The 19,006-nt window shown below is 39.9% G+C and overlaps 1 protein-coding gene across 1 annotated transcript in view; it reads right to left on the reverse strand.

The window, feature by feature from the left end:
* SLC9A7 (solute carrier family 9 member A7) overlaps positions 1-19,006 on the reverse strand; it is a 138,133-nt gene that overhangs the window by 105,505 nt on the left and 13,622 nt on the right. The gene's annotated exons all lie outside the window — the stretch shown is intronic.

The raw sequence follows: 19,006 nt of genomic DNA on the forward strand, positions 1-19,006 counted from the left end.
CTATCATTTTCAGCCACCACATGGAAACAACGGATACTCACAGCATAGGTCACAGAGTGGGACCTGTCATTGCTTCATTGGATACAAAGTAGGACAAAATACCAACAGCTTGATCAATGTATTTCAGCTGTCTGCGTTCAGCCAGCAGTGCGAGCAAGCTGGTACACTGGGATAAAACACCAGGCTGCTGACAACCTCGACCTAGAAACCAAATCGCTGCTTTGTAGCAAAGAATAAAAATCATGATGAGAAAGCTATTTTGATCCACCCATCCAGCAAAAGAAGGAAGAATAAAATACATAAATCGTGACCACATGTAACTGGGAGCCTTCGCATAAGAGGTAATGTAATAATTCATGCATTATAAGGCTCATCTTCAAAACAGAACAATTTGCTTTGCTATGAATAAAGGGCCTGGGTGGGAGAGCCCGTGTGTTAACATTGGGAGATGCTTCCAAGAAAGGGCAAAAAACCATGACCAAGCAACATCTGAACCCCTGAGTGAGCCCCAAGTGCACACCCATTGCTCAGATCTTTGCCTGGGTTTCCTCACAAAGCAAACTTGCTCGCTCCCCTCCACAAAGGCAAAGCAGGAGACTGCGGGGGCATCCCAGCTGCGAGACCTGCAAAGGCTCTAAGGATCCAAGAAGAGGGGGAAATGCACCTTCTGATCCCAGGAATTTTGAAGGTGGGGCTGTCACAATAGCAAAGGGGGGGGTCAGCAGATGAGAAGTGGGGTCCTATGACTATAATGCGGGGCTTCCCTGGTAGTGGGACATGGAGGGGTACAAGCCAAAGGATAGGGGCTCTCCTCACCCAGACACTGTGTTAGGAATCCGTGCTCTCAGCCACTGTCCAAGGACATGAACCTGGACGGCTGTCTCCTGTATCAGCGATCTCAGTAACCAACAACGACATTTTGAAAAAGAAACTACTCCACTCATGTCCTCCGATGAAGAATGCGGACAGAAGCTAGAGAACTGGAAGGGCTCAGAGCAGGGCCACTGGAGCCAGAGTGCCCGAGTTCACATCACAACTCCACCACTGACTAGCGACTCCACTTCTTTGGGCCTCACCATTCTCGCCAGGAGACTGTAACCAGCAGTGTGTTGGTATGAGGAATTAAATGAGGCAAGAGTTATAAAGTATCTGAAATAGTACTTGGTACATATCCAGCACTATTAAATTTTTTAAATTAAATTAAATTAAAATGTTTACGCAATTAGGAAGAGCCCCTGGCCCCATGCGGACCTTTCACCAGAGCTACAGCCGGAGTTCTGGTCTCCCTTCTGCACTAGACTACCTGCTAGAAGTGCTAGCAGGAGTCTCAGCGCTGCTTTCCTCACCTTCTTGTCGCTATAGCCTTGATTCCAGTCCCCGTTCTCCTCAACTGCAATCACTCGAAAGCCATCTCCCCAGCTTGTACTGCTAACCTTTTGTTCCAAGCTGTGATGGGTTCAAGCCAGCAACCAGTCTCCCGGGACCCAAAGAGGTTTACAGTAGAACATGTGCTCACCTTTAGAAGACACAGGACTGGAAATACATCGGGGACAGAGACTCTGTCTCCAATGAGGGGGGGCACAGTAGTCCCTCAGGTATGCTGCTTCTTCTGTCCCCTTCCCCACACAGCTTATTGACACAGAGAAGCCACGGCCTCTTTTCCCACAAGTTCTGTATACCAGCGTCATGCAGGCCCCCAGTCCACACACCAGTGCATAGCTCCCCAAGCCAGGTTACCTTAACTCTACTGTCTTCACAGGCACAGAGTATGGGAGGCCAAGGTCATTCTCAAGTGGGCCTAAATCCACCCAAGCCTCCACTGGCTAATGTCAACCCAGTTCTTAATGACATGGAGCCTCAGGGCTCCAAAAGGGCAACTAAGGCCCACAGTCTGTTTTCTGAACAGGTTTCCTGTATTACAACGCACAGTTGAGCCCCACATGCTCTAATGTCAGCCACACAGCTGGACCTGGATTTTGGTGCACTGTATGTACTTGGAATCCACTTAGTCTATCAGCTCATTAGGGGCAGAAACCTCTCCTTTATATCTTCTTCCCATACCTGGTATCCTAGCATAGTCACTTAAATACTAAAAAAAAACTCAGCAAAACATTAACTGCATTTAAGCACCTAATAAAGCTGAGTCACAATTATTCTGCTGCGGTGAAGGAAAGTTCTGCAATATTCAAAGTCTCAATTATCTGAATGACAGTGAGGACACCCAAGAAATGTTAAAGACAACAAGCCTCATCCAAAACCCTCTCTCACTTCCCAGAAGAGGAAGCAGCAGCCCGTGAGGGATCAGAAGGCTAATTTCTTAATAATCCCATCCACATTGCATTCACACAGCAGTCCCTGTGAGTAAGGTCTGGATCCCTGTACAGTAGATAATCACAAAGACTTGAGTATTCAATACTCAATTTTGTGAAAATCATGATTAGGCTTACTTGGGTCTTTTATGGGAAGAATGAAATCCACAAATAATAGACAATACTAAAATAAATACACACACACACACACACACACAATGAACGGGGATGGTAGGCAAAACAGGTGAAAGTGGGAGAGAGATACATGCTTCCAGTCATGGAATGAATGAGTCATGGGGATGAAAGGTATAGCACAGGGAATACAGTCACCGGTATGGTACTAGCATGTATGGTGACAGAGGGTAGCCACCCTTGTGGGGAGCAAAGCACAACATCTAGACTTGTCCAACTGCTATGTCGTACACCTGAAATGAATGTAACATTGTGTGTCAACCATACTTCAATTTAAAAAGCAATCAATATAAATTAGGGATAGCCCAAAGTTTGACTTAGACAAAAATCAGCTTTGGTCTTCAGAAGTAACTGAATGTCTCCTGCAATGTCATGTTCAGTATTCCTTAACTGTTCGTGACCAACGGCCACGCGATGGTATCACACGGGATCAGCAGAGCACGAGTACTATAAACAAGGCACGCCATTTGCGCTTACTACCCAGTCTCCTTGTAACTTGGAGTGCAGATTGCCGTATGTGTTTTATGTGCACAAATTCTACCGGTCTCTCGAGCAGTAGATCCTTTATTATTCTAAGAAGAAAGTACTGATTAATGACTGCGAGTGCTGCTGATTTTCCATACAAAACAGTCAGCTTATTAAGAATGTATTAAGATTGACACAAAAAGTACAAACCATAAAGGAAAAAACAGATAAACTGGACCTTATTAAATTCTAAAACTTCTTCTCTTCCAAAGACAGTGTTAAGGAAATGAAAAGACAAGCCACAGGGAGAAAATATTGTGAACCACTTATCTGATAAAGGATTTGTACCCAGAAAAATATAAAAAATGCAGCCCAATAAGGCAAAAAAAAAAAAAGGATTAAAAATGGACCAGAAGTATGAACAGAGCATTATAAAGGTATACAGAGAGCAAACAGGCATAAGGGGAGGGGTGTGGGGGATGGGTGAAATAGGTGATGGGGATTAAGGAGCGCACTGGTCGAGATGAGCCTTGGGTGATGTATGGAAGTGCTGAATCACTATACTGTATATGTGGAACTAATATAACACTGCATGTTAACTATGCTGGAATTTAAGATACAATTTAATTTTTATTTTTTTAGAGAGGGAGAGGTGGGGCAGGACAGAGAGAGAGGGTAAGGGAGGAGAATCTTAAGCGCTGGGCTTCATCTCCACTGGGGGCAGAGCCTGACATAGGACTCAACCTCCTGACCCTGAGATCATGACCTGAGCCGAAATCAAGAGTCAGATGCCTAACAGACTGAGCCACCCAGGCGCCCCCAAAAATACAATTTAAAAAAAGAAAGAAAAGACACTCCACACCATTAATCATTAGGGAAGTGCAAATTAAAACAATAATAAAAATACTACTTCACACCAGAATGGCTAAAATTAAAAATTTCTAAATAACGAAAGTTGGTAAGAATGTAGAGCAATTGAAATGTATGCACTGCTGTTGGGAATGCAAAAATGTTCAGTCCCTTTGCAAAAAGGTTGCCAGGTTTTTATAAAATTAAACATACACTTACCATGCAACCCAGAAATCTCTCTTGGGTATTTATCCAACAGAAATGAAAACACAGGCCCACACAAAGATGTGTAGGCAAATGTTCACAGCAGCTTTATTTATAATACCCCAAACTGAAAACAACCCAAATGTTCAACGGATGGGGAATGTGTAAGTCAGCTGTGATACAGCCACCTGGTGGAACACGGCTCAGCAATACAAAAGGGACTGACTACTGACACACATCACATGGATGAATCGCAAAAGTACCACGCTAACTGACAGAGGCTAGCCACAAAAAGTTACCTAAGATATAATTTCATTTACATGAGGTTCTAGAAAAGGCAAAAGTGTAGTGACAGAAGACAGATGAGTAGTTACCAAGGGCTAGAGTAAGAGGAGGGCATTAAGACACTTCTGGGGGATAGAAACGTTCCAGATCTTGACGTTGGGGGTGGACATACAAGCGTACATGGATGCCAAAGCTTATCAAACTGTATGCTTACAAGGAATGAATTTGTGTGTGTGTGTGTATTATACATCAATAAGCCTGACTTTTAAAAAAGGAATGTCAAGAAATAAGTAAAAAGACAGCGAATATTTGAATGAATTAATGAGTTAAGAGTGCAATCACTAAGTTAGGAAAAACAATATATCTGTTATTTAGACATTAACAAATGTCTAAAACTTCAAGTAACAATACAAGATAGAATAATAGATATTTGATCATAACATAATTTTAATCTCTGTAGAATTCTCTGGAACAATACCATTCACTATCACAAAACAAACTTTTCGAGTTGCATTTAACTTGTAGTTATCTCTTTGGTACCATACTCACATGACCTTAGGAACTCCCATGCAATCTAGCACTGATAATGCTGAGAAATTTTGCTCTGTGGTGTCAAACTTTAAAAATATGGCTACTGTGGCACCTGGCTGACTCAGTCAGTAGAGCAAAGGACTCTTAATCTCATGGCTGTGAGTTTGAGCCCCATGCTGGATATAAAGATTACTTAAAAAGTAAAATTAAAAAAAAAGAAAACAATTAAAAATAAAAATACAACTGAAATTTATTTTAAAGATTTAATTTTTTTAAGTACTCTCTAGACCCAATATGGGGCTTGAATCCACAATCCTGAGATCAAGAATTGCATGCTCCACCAAGTCAGCCAGGTGCCATACTGACATTTTAAATAAAATTGCAATTAATTATGTATTCCTGAATAAAATTACAACTTTATTTAACTCAGAGGTTCACTCTAAGCTGGTGATATTTTGGTTTGGTCTTGGACAATACTGATTTTTAACACTTGCCATCCAACAATTAGACAAAATAGTTATTAAGTGTATCCTTAATACAAGTGATCAGTCTGCTAACTTCCAGGGTTTCAAATTCTGGTTCATGATCAGTCAACCTCTACCAAACCAATGTCAAAATACACTCTGGGTTCAGCCTTCTCTGCCTGCAAGCTCCTATGATAAATCCCACCATTACCAACATGTACACTAGAAACCCTAATTCATTTTCAGTACTTTGATATTTTTACATTAACTTTCAAGCTACTTCATTATAAGGCAGAAATACAGTAAAAAGCATTTGGCAATCTTCAGGAAATATCCAGGGCTATTAAAAGGAGATTAAAGCAAATAAAAAATTATATGGCTAAGCAAATTTAAGAGAAAAAAAACCCAGAACAATACAGTTGAAAGATATAAAGAACAAGCAGAGAGAGTCAATTATCATATGGTTTCACTTATTTGTGGAGCATAACAAATAGCATGGAGGACAAGGGGAGATGGAGAGGAGAAGGGAGTTGAGGGAAACTGGAAGGGGAGGTGAACCATGAGAGACTATGGACTCTGAAAACCAATCTGAGGGTTTTGAAGGGGCGGGGGGGGTAGGAGGTTGGGGGAACCAGGTGGTGGGTATTAGAGAGGGCACGGATGGCATGGAGCACTGGGTGGGGTGCAAAAACAATGAATACTGTTACGCTGAAAAGAAATTTTAAAAAATAAATTAAAAAAAGAGAAAAAAAATAACAAGAAAACCTCATTTGTAACAGTAACAAAAACATAAAATATCTAGGAATAAGGCTTACCAGAAATATGTAAAACTTAAGAGGAAGACTCAAAAACACTCCTGAAGAACACAAAAGTCTTGAAAAATGGAAAGACACAGGAAGCCCTTGAATAGTTAGAATCAACTTTTTAAAAATTTTCTTCCCACATTGATTCCTAAATCTAATGCTATTCCAATAAAAATACCAATAGGCCTTTGGACAGGAACCAGACAAGCTGATTACAGAGTCACCTATAAAACTAAACAGATAAGAACCAAGAAAACTCGGGGTGGGGGCCGGAGAGAATAGCCATGGGTGGCATTAGCCCTACCAGATTTTAAAATAGTCTAAAGGCCTCAACCATAATATTTGCACAATATTAATATCAGTGGCATTAATTCATGAATAGAGGCATACCATGGACCAGGAGAGAAAGTCCAGAAATGCATACAGATGTTCAGGATGTGATAGAGAAGTCATCTCCAATCAGCAGGCTCAATATGGATTTTTTTAGTCATTGGTGTTGGGACAGCTGGGTAGGCATCTGGGGAGTACCTTTCTAATGATGAAATCCAGATATCTTAAAAGAAAATTTTGAAAACTTCAACTCCTTGAAAGCCAACAGCAAACTTGTAAGAGGGAGAAACACATAACCAAAGTTTTTTTTGAAAAAAACTGAAAAAATATTGCAACTCATCACAAATAAAGGGCTAATCTCCTTAAGCATTAAAAGTATAAAAAGCTCCTAGAATCAAGAAAAAAAAGCCCACAAGTCTATAGAAAAAATAAAGCCAAAAATACAAATACACAATTCACAGAAAAATACAAATGTCTCTTAAGCTTTTGAAAAGATATTATTTATAAGAGCAATACAAATTAAATCAACACTGAGACCACATTCTTATCTCTGAAATGGACAAAAATCCAAAAGTTTGACAACAGACCTTGTTGGCAAGACACTGTTGGTAAGAGTGAAAAATGGTACAACTTCTAATAAGATACCTGGCATATCATCCAAAACTGCAAATGCATTTTACCTTTTCATCCAGCAATCCTACTTCTAGGAATCTATGCCACAGAAACAACCACACATGGATAAAGTGTTCAAGGTTATCTGGTACAGTACTGTTTGCTTATATAAAGACTGGAAACAACCCTGGAGCCCACCAACAAAGGACTAAATTATGATACCTCCACACAACAGAATACCTTGCAGTTATAAAAGAAGAAAAAATGAAGACGTCTTTGACCCGATATGGCAACACTTCCAGGACAACGTAAGTGAAAATCACAGGTACAGTACAGGACACATGGTATACTCCCTTACACAGAGGAAGGTGAAATTAGCACATATATTTGTATTTGCTTTTATTTATGAAAAGAAACACAAAATCAAACAGTTAACTAACAAAAGTGGTTACTACAACGTCAAGGAGGAATAGGTAGAAGAGGATAGATAGGGTACGCCTTTTTCAATGTGTCTCTTTTAAATTTGCTTTTATACTGGTACCGTGTATTCAAAAAGAAATATATATATATATATATATATATATATATATATGACTCAGGAAGGGCAAAAACAGGCAAGACGAAACAAATTATTAAGGGCTATATATACATGTTATAAAACTATAAAGACTATTCTGGTATCTACCAAATTTCTTTGGTTGTTGCTGAGTCTAATTTTAATTCTTTTGAGGTCAGAGAACATTCTCTGTATGATTTTAATCTTTTAAAATTTAATAAGGACATGTTTTATGGCCACATGTAGAATCTATTCTGCAGAACGTTCCACGTGTGCTTAAAAAGGATGTGTATTTTGCTGCTGTTTTGTTCTATAAATGCCAGTTAGATCCCACACGTTGATGATGATGTTCAGATCTTTTAAAAACTTCCTGACTTTTTAATGTAGTTGTTCTTTCAATTATTGGGAAAAGGGTATAGAAGTCCCTACCCATTATTGTTGAACTGCATATCTGTCTTGTCAAGACTGTCGGTTTTTGCTTTCTGTGTTTTGGGGCTCTGTTTTTAGGTGTGCATACCTTCACTTTTTCACTATTTTTCTATCTTTCTGATGGCATTATAAAATGTCCCTCTTTGACTATAACAATATTTCTTGTCTTCAAGTCTGTCCTGATATTAATATAGTTACTCCAGTGCTTTTATGATTAGTGTTAGCGGGCATTTATTTTTCTATCCTGTGTGTGTGTGTGTGTGTGTGTGTGTGTGTGTGTTTTAACCTAAAGCACGGCTCCCAGCACTGCTGAGAGCAATTCCCCCACCATGAGACATCTGCAACAGCTGGAAAAATTTCTGGTTATCACAAAGGCATAGTTACCACTGATGTGTACTTTAAAAAGGCCAGGAATACTACGAAATTGCCTACAATGCACAGGACACCCGCCTCAACAGAAAATAACCCAGTCTGAAATTTCAGCAGTACCAAGGCTGAGAAATGCTTATCTATAAAGCTTGTGTCTTTCAGACAGCATATAGCTGAGTCTCTGGGGCTTTTTTTTGGAGCGTGACCATTCCTGCCTTTTGACTGCAGCATTTCATCCAGTCACATTTAATGGTTAGATTTATGATCACCATATTTTCTATATGTTTCATGTCACTTTGGATCTTTGCTACTTCTTCATCCAGCCTCATGTGCACACACACGTGTCTGCAACTTCTGTGTGTGCACATGTGCATACATATGTATGTACATATATTTATTTGGTTGTATGTATAATCTTAATTGCTTTGGGTTTTTTTTCACTCTAGTTTTTTAGTTATTTTTTTCATTTTTATAGTGGCTGCTCTAGGATTATAATAGTCCTCTTTACTCCAGTCTACTTCAGTGTGATGCTAATTTAATCTCAGTAAGGAATTACTAAAATTGGGGCACCTGAGTGGCTCAGTAAGGTTAAGTGTCTGCCTTCAGCTCAGGTCATGATCCTGGGGTCCTGGGATCCTCCCCACTGAGCAGGGAGCCCACTTCTCCCTCTCCTTCTGCCCCTCCTCCCTGGTCATGCTTTCTCTCTCTCTTGCTTGCTCTCTCTCAAGTAAATATATATAATCTTTTTTAAAAAAGAATTATTGAAATTGAAACTTTCTTTGATCCTAGCTCCATTTTCATATACTTCCTTCATTCTAGTATCTTAAAATGTCATCTGTATTTGCTACAAACTTAACATAGCATTCGTTTAGTTCAATTTTATGTCTCTTTGAAAGATTAGAGAACAAGAGAAAATATACATATTTATGCAATTTTTATAGTTACTAATATATTTACATTTTTTCAGTAGTCTTTATTTCCTTGTGTGCATTTGAGTTGTTGTCCAATGTCATTTCCTTTGAGCCTAAAAGGCTTATTTTAGTACTTCCTTTAAGGCAGATATGTCAGAAACAAATTATTTCAGTCTTTGTTTATCTGGGAATATATGTTCACCTTCGTTTATCTTTTAAAGATTTTATTATTAGGTATTATTAGGTAAGCTCCACACTCAATGTGGGGCTCAAACTCACAACCCTGAGATCAAGAGTCACACACTCCACAGACTGAGCCAGCCAGATACCCCGTCACCTTCATTTTCAAGAAAAAACAACTTTGATTCCATAAAATTCACCCAATTTAAGTGTGCAATTCAATCTTTGTTAGTAAATTTACCAAGTCATGCAAATATCACCACCATTAACCTAATAAGATTCCCTGGTACCCACTTACAGTTAATATCGTTTCTACTTCTAGCCCCAGGCAACCGCTAATTTGTTTCTATACATTTGCTTTTTCTAAATATTTCACATAAATGGAATCACATAGTAGGTGTCCTTTTGTGTATAGTAGGTGTCCTTTTGTGTATGACTTCTTTCATTGAGCATGACGTTATTGAGGTTCGTCCATGTTTTTTTATTTACGATTTTATTTATTTATTTATTTGACAGACAGAGATCACAAGCAGGCAGAGAAGCAGGCAGAGAGAGAGGAGGAAGAAGGCTCCCCGCCGAGCAGAGAGCCCGATGCGGGACTCGATCCCAGGACCCCGGGATCATGACCTGAGCCGAAGGCAGAGGCCTTACTTAACCCACTGAGCCACCCAGGCATCCCGAGGTTCGTCCCATGTTTTAACATGAATCAGCACGTCATTCTTTTTAACTGCTGAATAGTGTAGACAGTACTGCATGGTACTGGGAACCACAGAAATGACTACACATGCTGAACTGAAAGCACAAAAAGCAATTTTGGGGTGCCTGGATGGTTCAGTCTCTTGGTTTGGGCTCAGGTCATGATCTCAGGGTTGTGAGACTGGGCCCTGTGTTGGGCTCCACGCTGGGTAGCTTAAGATTCTCTCTCTCCGCTCCCTTTACCCCTCCCCACACTGCCTCTGCGTGTGTGTGTGTGTGTGTGCACGCAAGCGTGTGCGCATGTGCATACTCTCTCTCTCTCTCTCTCTCTCTCTATATATATATATATATATACACATATATATATATAAAGAAAGGAATAAAAGCAATCCAAATAATCAATGGGAAAAAATATAATTGTCCTGTGGTCTTTAAAAAATGTTGCCAAAACATTAGGGACTCTTACTCTTGGCTATAAATGTAAAGAGAAAATGAAAAGATAATAAAACTAGTATTTATTTATTGCACCATAATTTAAAACTTCAGAAATATTGAGAACTAAAACTATCTCTTCAGAAAAAAAAAAAAAAACAAAACTTATTGAGTGTTTTGACAGTGCTTGCTTTCCTTTTCTTGTCCTATAACTTACAATACAGAGCAAGGATCTTTTCTATGCCATAACAAATGGTCACACTTCTTCCTAGGTCAGGATCAGCTTCCACATTATATCCTTAGCACTTTCAATGTCTTGAAATAGCTCCAAGAGCTCCTTCAATCTGAGGAACTCTTTTGCTGGCACCACTTCCTTTGAAACCTTCAGGCCTTTCATCACAATCACTTTGCTCATTTACATCAGTAAGATCCCCTTCTCTGAGTTCTTCTGGCTGTTATCTAGAGTCTCTCAAATGGTGGCAGAGTCAACGTTTCTGCTATCGGCTATTACGTCTAAACAGCTGACCCCTGAACAACATAGGCATTGGGGCACTGACGCCCCATGCAGTCAAAAATCCAGGTATAACCTCTGACTCCCCCAAAACATAACGAATAACCTACCGCTGACCAGAAGCCTTACTAATAATGTAGTCTATTAACATATTTTGTAGGCATTATATACTAGCTTCTCATAACAAAGTAAACTAGAGAACTGAAAGTGTTGTAAGGAAATCATAAGAGGGTGCCTGGATGGCTCAGTTGGTTAAGCGTCTGCCTTTAGCTCAGGTCATGAGCCCTGGGTCCTGGGATCGAACACATCAGGCTCCCTGCTCAGCAGGGATTCTGCTTCTCCCTCTGTCTGCCACTTTCCCCGCTTGTGCTCTCTCTGTCAAATGGATAAATAAAATCCTTTAAAGAGAGAAAATCACAAGGAAAATGTATTTATAGTACTGTACTTATTGAAAAAAAATCCACGTGTAAGTGGACCTGTGCAGTTCAAAACTATGTTGTTCAAGGGTCAACTACAACTCCATTTACATTTGATATAAATTTTTCTTCCAGTGTTATCACTTTTTCTTGCTTCTTTGTTGGCCAATCTCCTCTCTGTTAGGCGTTTTTAGGGAATAAGGAGGCAACCCAACTACATGCTTTACTGTCTACCAACAACAGACAGACTTTGAAAGAAAGGACATGATTGGTCACTGATCCTGATGTGCATTTGTTATTTATAATAGTGATTTCTGGAGTGAAGTAAAGCTTGTACTTTGTGCAGTTAACAGAGAATGGTACCAGAAATGTGAATCATGTTGTCAGGAGACTGGTGTTATGTAACTAAACCACAGTAACTGCAATTCATACAGACCAGACTGACGCAAAGCTGGACTACCTAAATTCTGGAGAGGTGGGACTTCGAACTTGCTTCTAAACCAAAAGAATAAGGCAAAGGTGATGGGATATCATTTCTGTAATTATGTTATGTTATACAGTAAAGGTAAAATGATTTTGTAGGTATAAAGTACCTAATATTCCTTGTTATGAAGTATACTTCATTTGAAATTAATATAGCTACTCCAGCTCTCTTTTGTTTAGTGTTACATAATGTGTCATTATCCTTCTTTTGACTTTTAATCTATCCACGTCTTTATAATTTTTTTTGTAATTTTTTTTTCAGGTTTAAAGTCGGTTTCTTATAAATAGCAAGCAATTGTATTCTTTTTTAAATCCAGTCTGATGCTCTCTTTTAGGCCACTCACATTTTCACACTTAAAGTGAATGCTGATATGGTGGGATTAAAATCTACCATCTTGCCAGCTATTTTTCAATTTGTTCCATTTGTCCTGTTTCTTTTTTCCTCTTTTCCTGCTTTCTCTGTTTTATTGAGCATTTTTTGGTGTGTGCTTTCATTTTATCATGTCTATTATCACTTAACATTAATAATTCATCATATCATGCTATTTTCACTTAATGCACATAGTAGTGCTTTGATGCTTAGCTCAGTGGTGGGGAGGTGGTAGATGGGGGCATTCTTTTATGTTCCAATTAATCCTCAATATTAGAAGGCACTGTGACCGTAGAGTATTAGGGTTATGGCCTTCATAAGCATTCCTGATTGTCCTCAAAACATGATTCCAGGACCAGTAGGTATTCCTTTCCTCCCACCAAAAGTAGGCTTTTTTTGTTTTTCCTGTTCTCTTTGCCCAGCTACAGAAGGCTTCTACCAATGCTTCACCTTTGTCACCCTTCCTCCTACAGATTAAGACTTTTGCTCCTTGGGGAGATGGAGAGACATGTCTGGGCAGATTTTGGCATTGACTATTGTTCCCCTATCCCAGCCAGTGTATGGGAGAAACTTTCTCCATAATCTTCCTCATGAGCATCTGGTGGGGATCTTGGAGGAAAAGTGTGCAGGAGGGGGAGAACCTCCTCTACCTCTGGCCACCAGCCTTTAGCAATTCATTAAAAAATAATAATCTTATTGGCTTGGGGTGCCTGGGTGGCTCAGTCCCTTAAGCATCTGCCTTCGGCCCAGGTCATGATCCCAGGATCCTGGGATCAAGCCTGTGTAGGGCTCCCTGCTCAGTGGAGAGCCTGCTTCTCCCTCTCTCTCCTTCTTGTGCGCTCTCTCTCTCTCTCTCTCAAATAAATAAATACACAAACAAATACATAAAATCTTTTTAAAAATCTTATTGGCTTATATGACATCCAGCAGTGTCCATCCTGGGTAAGCAAATGTTCAAGTCCTATTTCTCCCTGCAGTGGCTCCTGTAGCTCTCCTAATTTGGGGTTAGTTGTATGCCCTGAAATCTCAGTTTTCTGTTGCATTCAAGAGAAGTCACGGGTTTCCAATCTGTCCAGCTTTTTTCTTGTTGGAAGGGTGGGAGCTCTATGGCTTGTATCTCTGAGGTGAAACTAGAAGGCTGATGATTCACTTTTCAAGTGCACTTATATCTTATATGCAGCCCTTTCCCACAAAGATTAGGTATTTGAAATACTTAAAGACCATGTCAAGAATTATAATGCACTATAACAATTCATTGAACTTTTGTTAATCAGATAAACATAGAAAGATGGGTCCTACAGTACTGACATCTAATCACAGATTCTGATCACTTTGATATAACTGATTTGCTATAATTCCAATGAAAGAGCTTGTTTTCATAAACTTGTATGTTTTTGTAACACATAAATGCTTGATGCCCATTTGGCCTTCTGAGGTAGAGGAATATGCTCGAACCTGCCTCGCATGTTTGACCTTATGGCACTGGCCCAAGCAGGCCCTCTATACTAGCAGAGGGGACAGAACACAGCAGGTGCTTCAGTGACCTACTCCCCAAAGCTGTCCTCTTTCACAGAAACCCAATTCTAATTAGGAATTTTCCAAACACTACCCGAATTGTAGGAATTGAAGAGATACTGCTACAAAACTAAATAACACGATTCAGAGAGATGAGTACCCTCGACAGGCACAGCCTTCCTGGCTGAACTCATCAAAAAGGGGCTTAGATATCCTAGGGTATCACTGTTAGGGTGGCCCTATGAAAAAAAAGATATTGTCCCAGAAATACCTACCACCTTGCCTACAAATATTAATGCGTATGTTAAGTCATAATATTAATTATACTATACAAAGGGCACTGATAGGTAAGTATACAAAATAGTCAATGTGGGTTTTTTTTAATGCATATCCCTAACATTTCAAATGTGAATAATTGTTCATCATAATTACATCGTCCCGTCCTTTAGGCATATGTTACCACAGCAAATCCACCTAGCTTCCTTCCCTCCAGCGTCTACTGAGAGGGATAGTGGTTCTTTTGAGTCTGACCATGCAGCTTTTCTCCTCCCTTCTGGGCCATGCCCAGGGATTAGATATACCACACTCCAGAAGAGGCCTTTAATTTGAGCCAGGGTCATCATGCCAGCCCTGGGCTTCTGTGCCCTCAGATCCATTTTCTGCCCTTCCATGCTCTGCTACATTTGCAGGGGACAGGGCAGGGAGGGGAAGGGGTGACCCCAGTAAACTGCATTTCCAGGCTCCCTTCCAAGTGACTTCCAGTGAGGTTTGTCCAATGGCCAGCACAGTGAGAGACTAGAGTGGGAGAGGAAAGAAGCCAGGACATTGCCATCTCTTTGCTGCAGAAGCACATGCTTGAGCTCTCTCCGTCTCTCCTTCTTTCCCCTCTGTCCCTCTCCCTCCCTCAAGTAATGGCCATGTGATCTCCATGGCTGAAGCCTCCACCAGACCCATGTCTCACTAGGCAGCCCCCACAGTGGTTCCCGTTCCTGCCAGGCGACCGTATTCCTGGGCTCCCCTTTCTCCCTATGTCAGCCCTAGGGGTGACAGTGGCTGCCTGCTCTTGCTGACCTCCAGGTTGCTTCAGTGCACCCTGTTTGGCTTCTCAGGTCTTCCAATGCCTTGGTTCACAGTTGCCCCCTACTGAACTACTTGCCTCTTTTTTCCTGAGTGGACTGGGAGGACTTCATCTGCGACACCAGAGCTCCACCCTTTACCAGATTTCCCCACAATAGATAAAAATCACTACAGATTACCATCTTGACTGTGTCTCTCTTCGGTGCCATCACAAATACTCCATAGAACACTGCCACTGAAAATAGACAATTCTCTCATTCATACCACTGAAGAGAATCACTCTGGCTCATTCACAGCCTACTCTGCTAATGAATGCAACTGTTTCTCTCCCCAGTTCTCTCAACAGCAAGAATGTACAGTAGCCAACATATTCCTAGACTAGAATATGATAGTTGATGGTAGACTTGTTTTAAATGTGTGTCTGTGGGTACACAAACCCATGTAACTGCATATACACACAGACATACATATAAAGTCCACAGTTCAAAAAAAATAAATACCAAAAGACAAAGTGTGTATCTGTGGGTGTTACAATGACCAAAACAACAACAACAACAACAACAAAACTCCTTTATGAAATGAAGGCTTCCACTTTCAGACAAGACAGAGAAACAGGGACTGGATGTATCTTCACGCCTGAAACAAAAACGAAGAAATACATGAGATGATAGCTTTCAAGACACCAGACATTAGGCAATGAAGAACTGATCCCTGAGAGATGGGGGGAAAATGGGGTCAGTGCTATGACTGCTCCAACTTACTGCCTTAACAGAGTTTCCAAGCCACAAAGCAGGGAGGGGAAACTGAGACAAAGGCTAGGTGACTCCCTAAACTGACAACACTGAGAGTCTACAAAGGTGGTTGGAGTTCATGGGACAGACGACCAGCAAGGAGACCTAGAGAGAGAATCCTGAAGATCCACAGAGGGTCTCTCCCTCAGGTATTCAGGAGGAAGCAGCATATGCAGATGCAGCAAGAAACAATCTGAAAGGATTAGGGAGAAGGATACCAGGTTACAGGGACAGTACCTGTCCCCACTAGCCAGGCTGGAAAAACTCACAGTTCACGGGACATTTGGGTAGAATAACCAGGATGGTCTTGCCTCGGTCGTGAGAATAAACAGCACTGCTCCAGACGTACCTAACGAATCATGAAAGCAAGACCAACCCCAAAGGGTCAAACTATTTTCAAGGTAACTACATCGAGGAACAAAGTGCAAGATGATTTTTAGGAACACAAACATGTCCAGCATCTATCAAGGTAAAATTTACAATGTCTGGCATCCAACTAAAGATTAGCAGGCATACAAAGAGGCAGGAAAACACAACCCATAATTGGGAGGATAATCAAGCAATCAATCAATGAAACTGACCCAAATTTTAGAAGCAGCAGATAAGGGCATTAAAACAATTATTGTAACATATTACATATGTTCAAAAAGTTAAGCAGAGATATGGAAGAACTGAGCACAAAAACTATAATCTTTAAGATGAAAAATGTGCTGGATGGGGGTTGCCTGGGTGGCTCAGTCAGTTAAGCCTCTGACTCTTGGTTTTAGCTCAGGTCATGATCTCAGGGTCATGAGACTGAGCCCCACTTAAGGTTCCACACTCAGAGCCAAATCTGCTTAAGACTCTCCCTCTGGACCTCCCCCCTCAAATAAATAAATAAATCTTTAAAATAATACACTGGATGTAATTAATGGCAGATTAGATATTACAGGGGAAAAAAAGATGAGTCAAGAGCATGGCGAAAGAACTATCCAAAATGAAACTCATGGAAAAAAATGTGCTGAAAATATGAAAAGGCATCAGTGAGCTGTGTAACAACTTAGAAGGGGTCTAATATACAGGTAACTGGAGCCTCTGAAGGGGAAAAGGAAAGGACAGAAAAAACATTTGAAGAAATAACGGCCAAAATTTTTACAAACTTAATGAGAACTATAAAAACACACACCAAAAAAACCAAATGAATACCAAGTGCATGAAACACAAAGAAAACGACACCAAGGTAAGTTATAATCAAATTGTTCAAAACCAGTGATAAACAGAAAATCTGAAAAGCAACCAGAGGAGAAAGACATGTTACATACACAGGAATAAAGACAAAGCTGACATCACATTTCTCAGAAATGACATAAGCAAAAAGATGATGGAGCAGGAAATGGAGAGAGGAGAAAAAAATGAATCTAGAATGCTACACTCGGCAAAAACATCTTTCAAAATGAAGGTGAAATAAAGACATTTACACATATGCACACACAAAAGTAAAATTAATAAATCTAAAAATACTAATTATTTTAAAAATAAAAGAGTGTGGATGAAGCTAAAGAAACGTCAGGAACACGAAAAGCTACAGTCACTTGATGCCACATGTTTTTCTGCAGGATAATGTTAACATAACAGGCCTGATGTTGTGATCTCTAGGAGGGCCTGCTTGCATGAATGATCCTTGCAATAGCCCATTTGAACTTGGTGTACAGAATACTCCCTATGTTGACTGATAACGTTGTTTTGTGTGCCTAGGACACTGAATTCTGCCATACCAGCCTGGCTAAGTTGTTTTTGTGAATGTGATTTATGGCAAACACCTGCTTTCCTTCTGGGAGTCAGATATTTCAGTAAGAGTCCTGATCAGCCCTTAATGAGAAAGTCAGAGTCCTAAGCAAGCTTCCCTAGGCAGAAACCCAGTACATGTGTTGCTGTATTTATTTGCTGGAGGAAGAAGCTTGTTCTGTGAAACCCTACCCCGAATCCTCTAAGGAAGAGCTTTGGAAGCACACATGTAGACTCTTCCAGACTCCACTCATTACATCTTTCCCTTGTTGATCCTGCTATTTATCCTCTGACTGTAATAAATCATCACTCTGACTATATATGCCCCAAATCCCATTAGTCTTTCTAACAAATCACTAAATGTGTGGTCAGTTATCAGATGCCCAAGCAGTTACCAAATATAAATGGTACTTTCAATCTTAACTTTTTCCTCAAACCCTTTCTCTGGACCTGTACTGCCTATTCTTTGGCCTCCCCTAGAATCCCAAGCAGTGCCTTATCTATTGTAGGCATGAACATCTTCATCAGTTCCAGGGGCAAAACAGCCCAGTATAACACACTCGAGTTTTCAAGTGTAACTCAGAGCCTGGTGTAAAAGTTACAGTTAGATTTGGCAGCAAATAACCAACTGGACCTAACAGACACATAGACCACGCTGCCCAACAAGAGCAGAGTACACAGTCTTCTCAAGTACATATGGAACATTCTCCAGGATAAACCATAACTTAGGTCACAAAACAAGTCCTAATAAACTTAAAAAGACTAAAAATATACAAAGTATCTTTTTTAGTCACAATGGGATGAACTAGAAATCTATAACAGAAGGAAAACTGGAAAACTCACAAATGTGTGGAAATTAAACAATGCACTCTTGGCCAGTAAGTCAAAGGAGAAATCACAAAGGAAATTGGAAAATATCTTGGGAAAAATGAAAACAACATAATGACCAAAAGTTATCAGATGCAGCAAAAACAGTGCTGAGAGAAATTCTTAGCTGTTAAGTGTCTACATTAAAAAAGAAGAAGGATCTCAAATCAGTAACTTAACTGTATGCCTGAAGGAACTTTAAAAAAAAGGCAAATCAAACCCAAAGCTAGAATAAGGAAGAAAATGAAAACAAAAAGAGATAAAATAAAAAAGATAAAAAAGAGACAAATAAAATAAAGAATAGAAGAAAAAAAATCAAGAAAACCAAAAGTTGCTTCTTTGAAAATATCAACAAAATTGACGACCTATAGCTAGGGTAACTAAGAAAAAAGATAACTCAAATTACTAATACCAGACATGAAAAAGGGGACATGACTATCAACCTTACAGAAGTTAAAATGATTATAAGAGAATAATATGAATAACTGTACACCAACAAATTGGGTAACCTAAATGAAATTCACACATTCCTACAAATACACAAACTATCAAAACTGACTCAAGGAGAAATTCTGAACAGACCCATAACAATAAG

Source organism: Mustela lutreola, chromosome X (genome assembly GCF_030435805.1).
Source record: "Mustela lutreola isolate mMusLut2 chromosome X, mMusLut2.pri, whole genome shotgun sequence".
NCBI lineage: Eukaryota > Metazoa > Chordata > Mammalia > Carnivora > Mustelidae > Mustela > Mustela lutreola.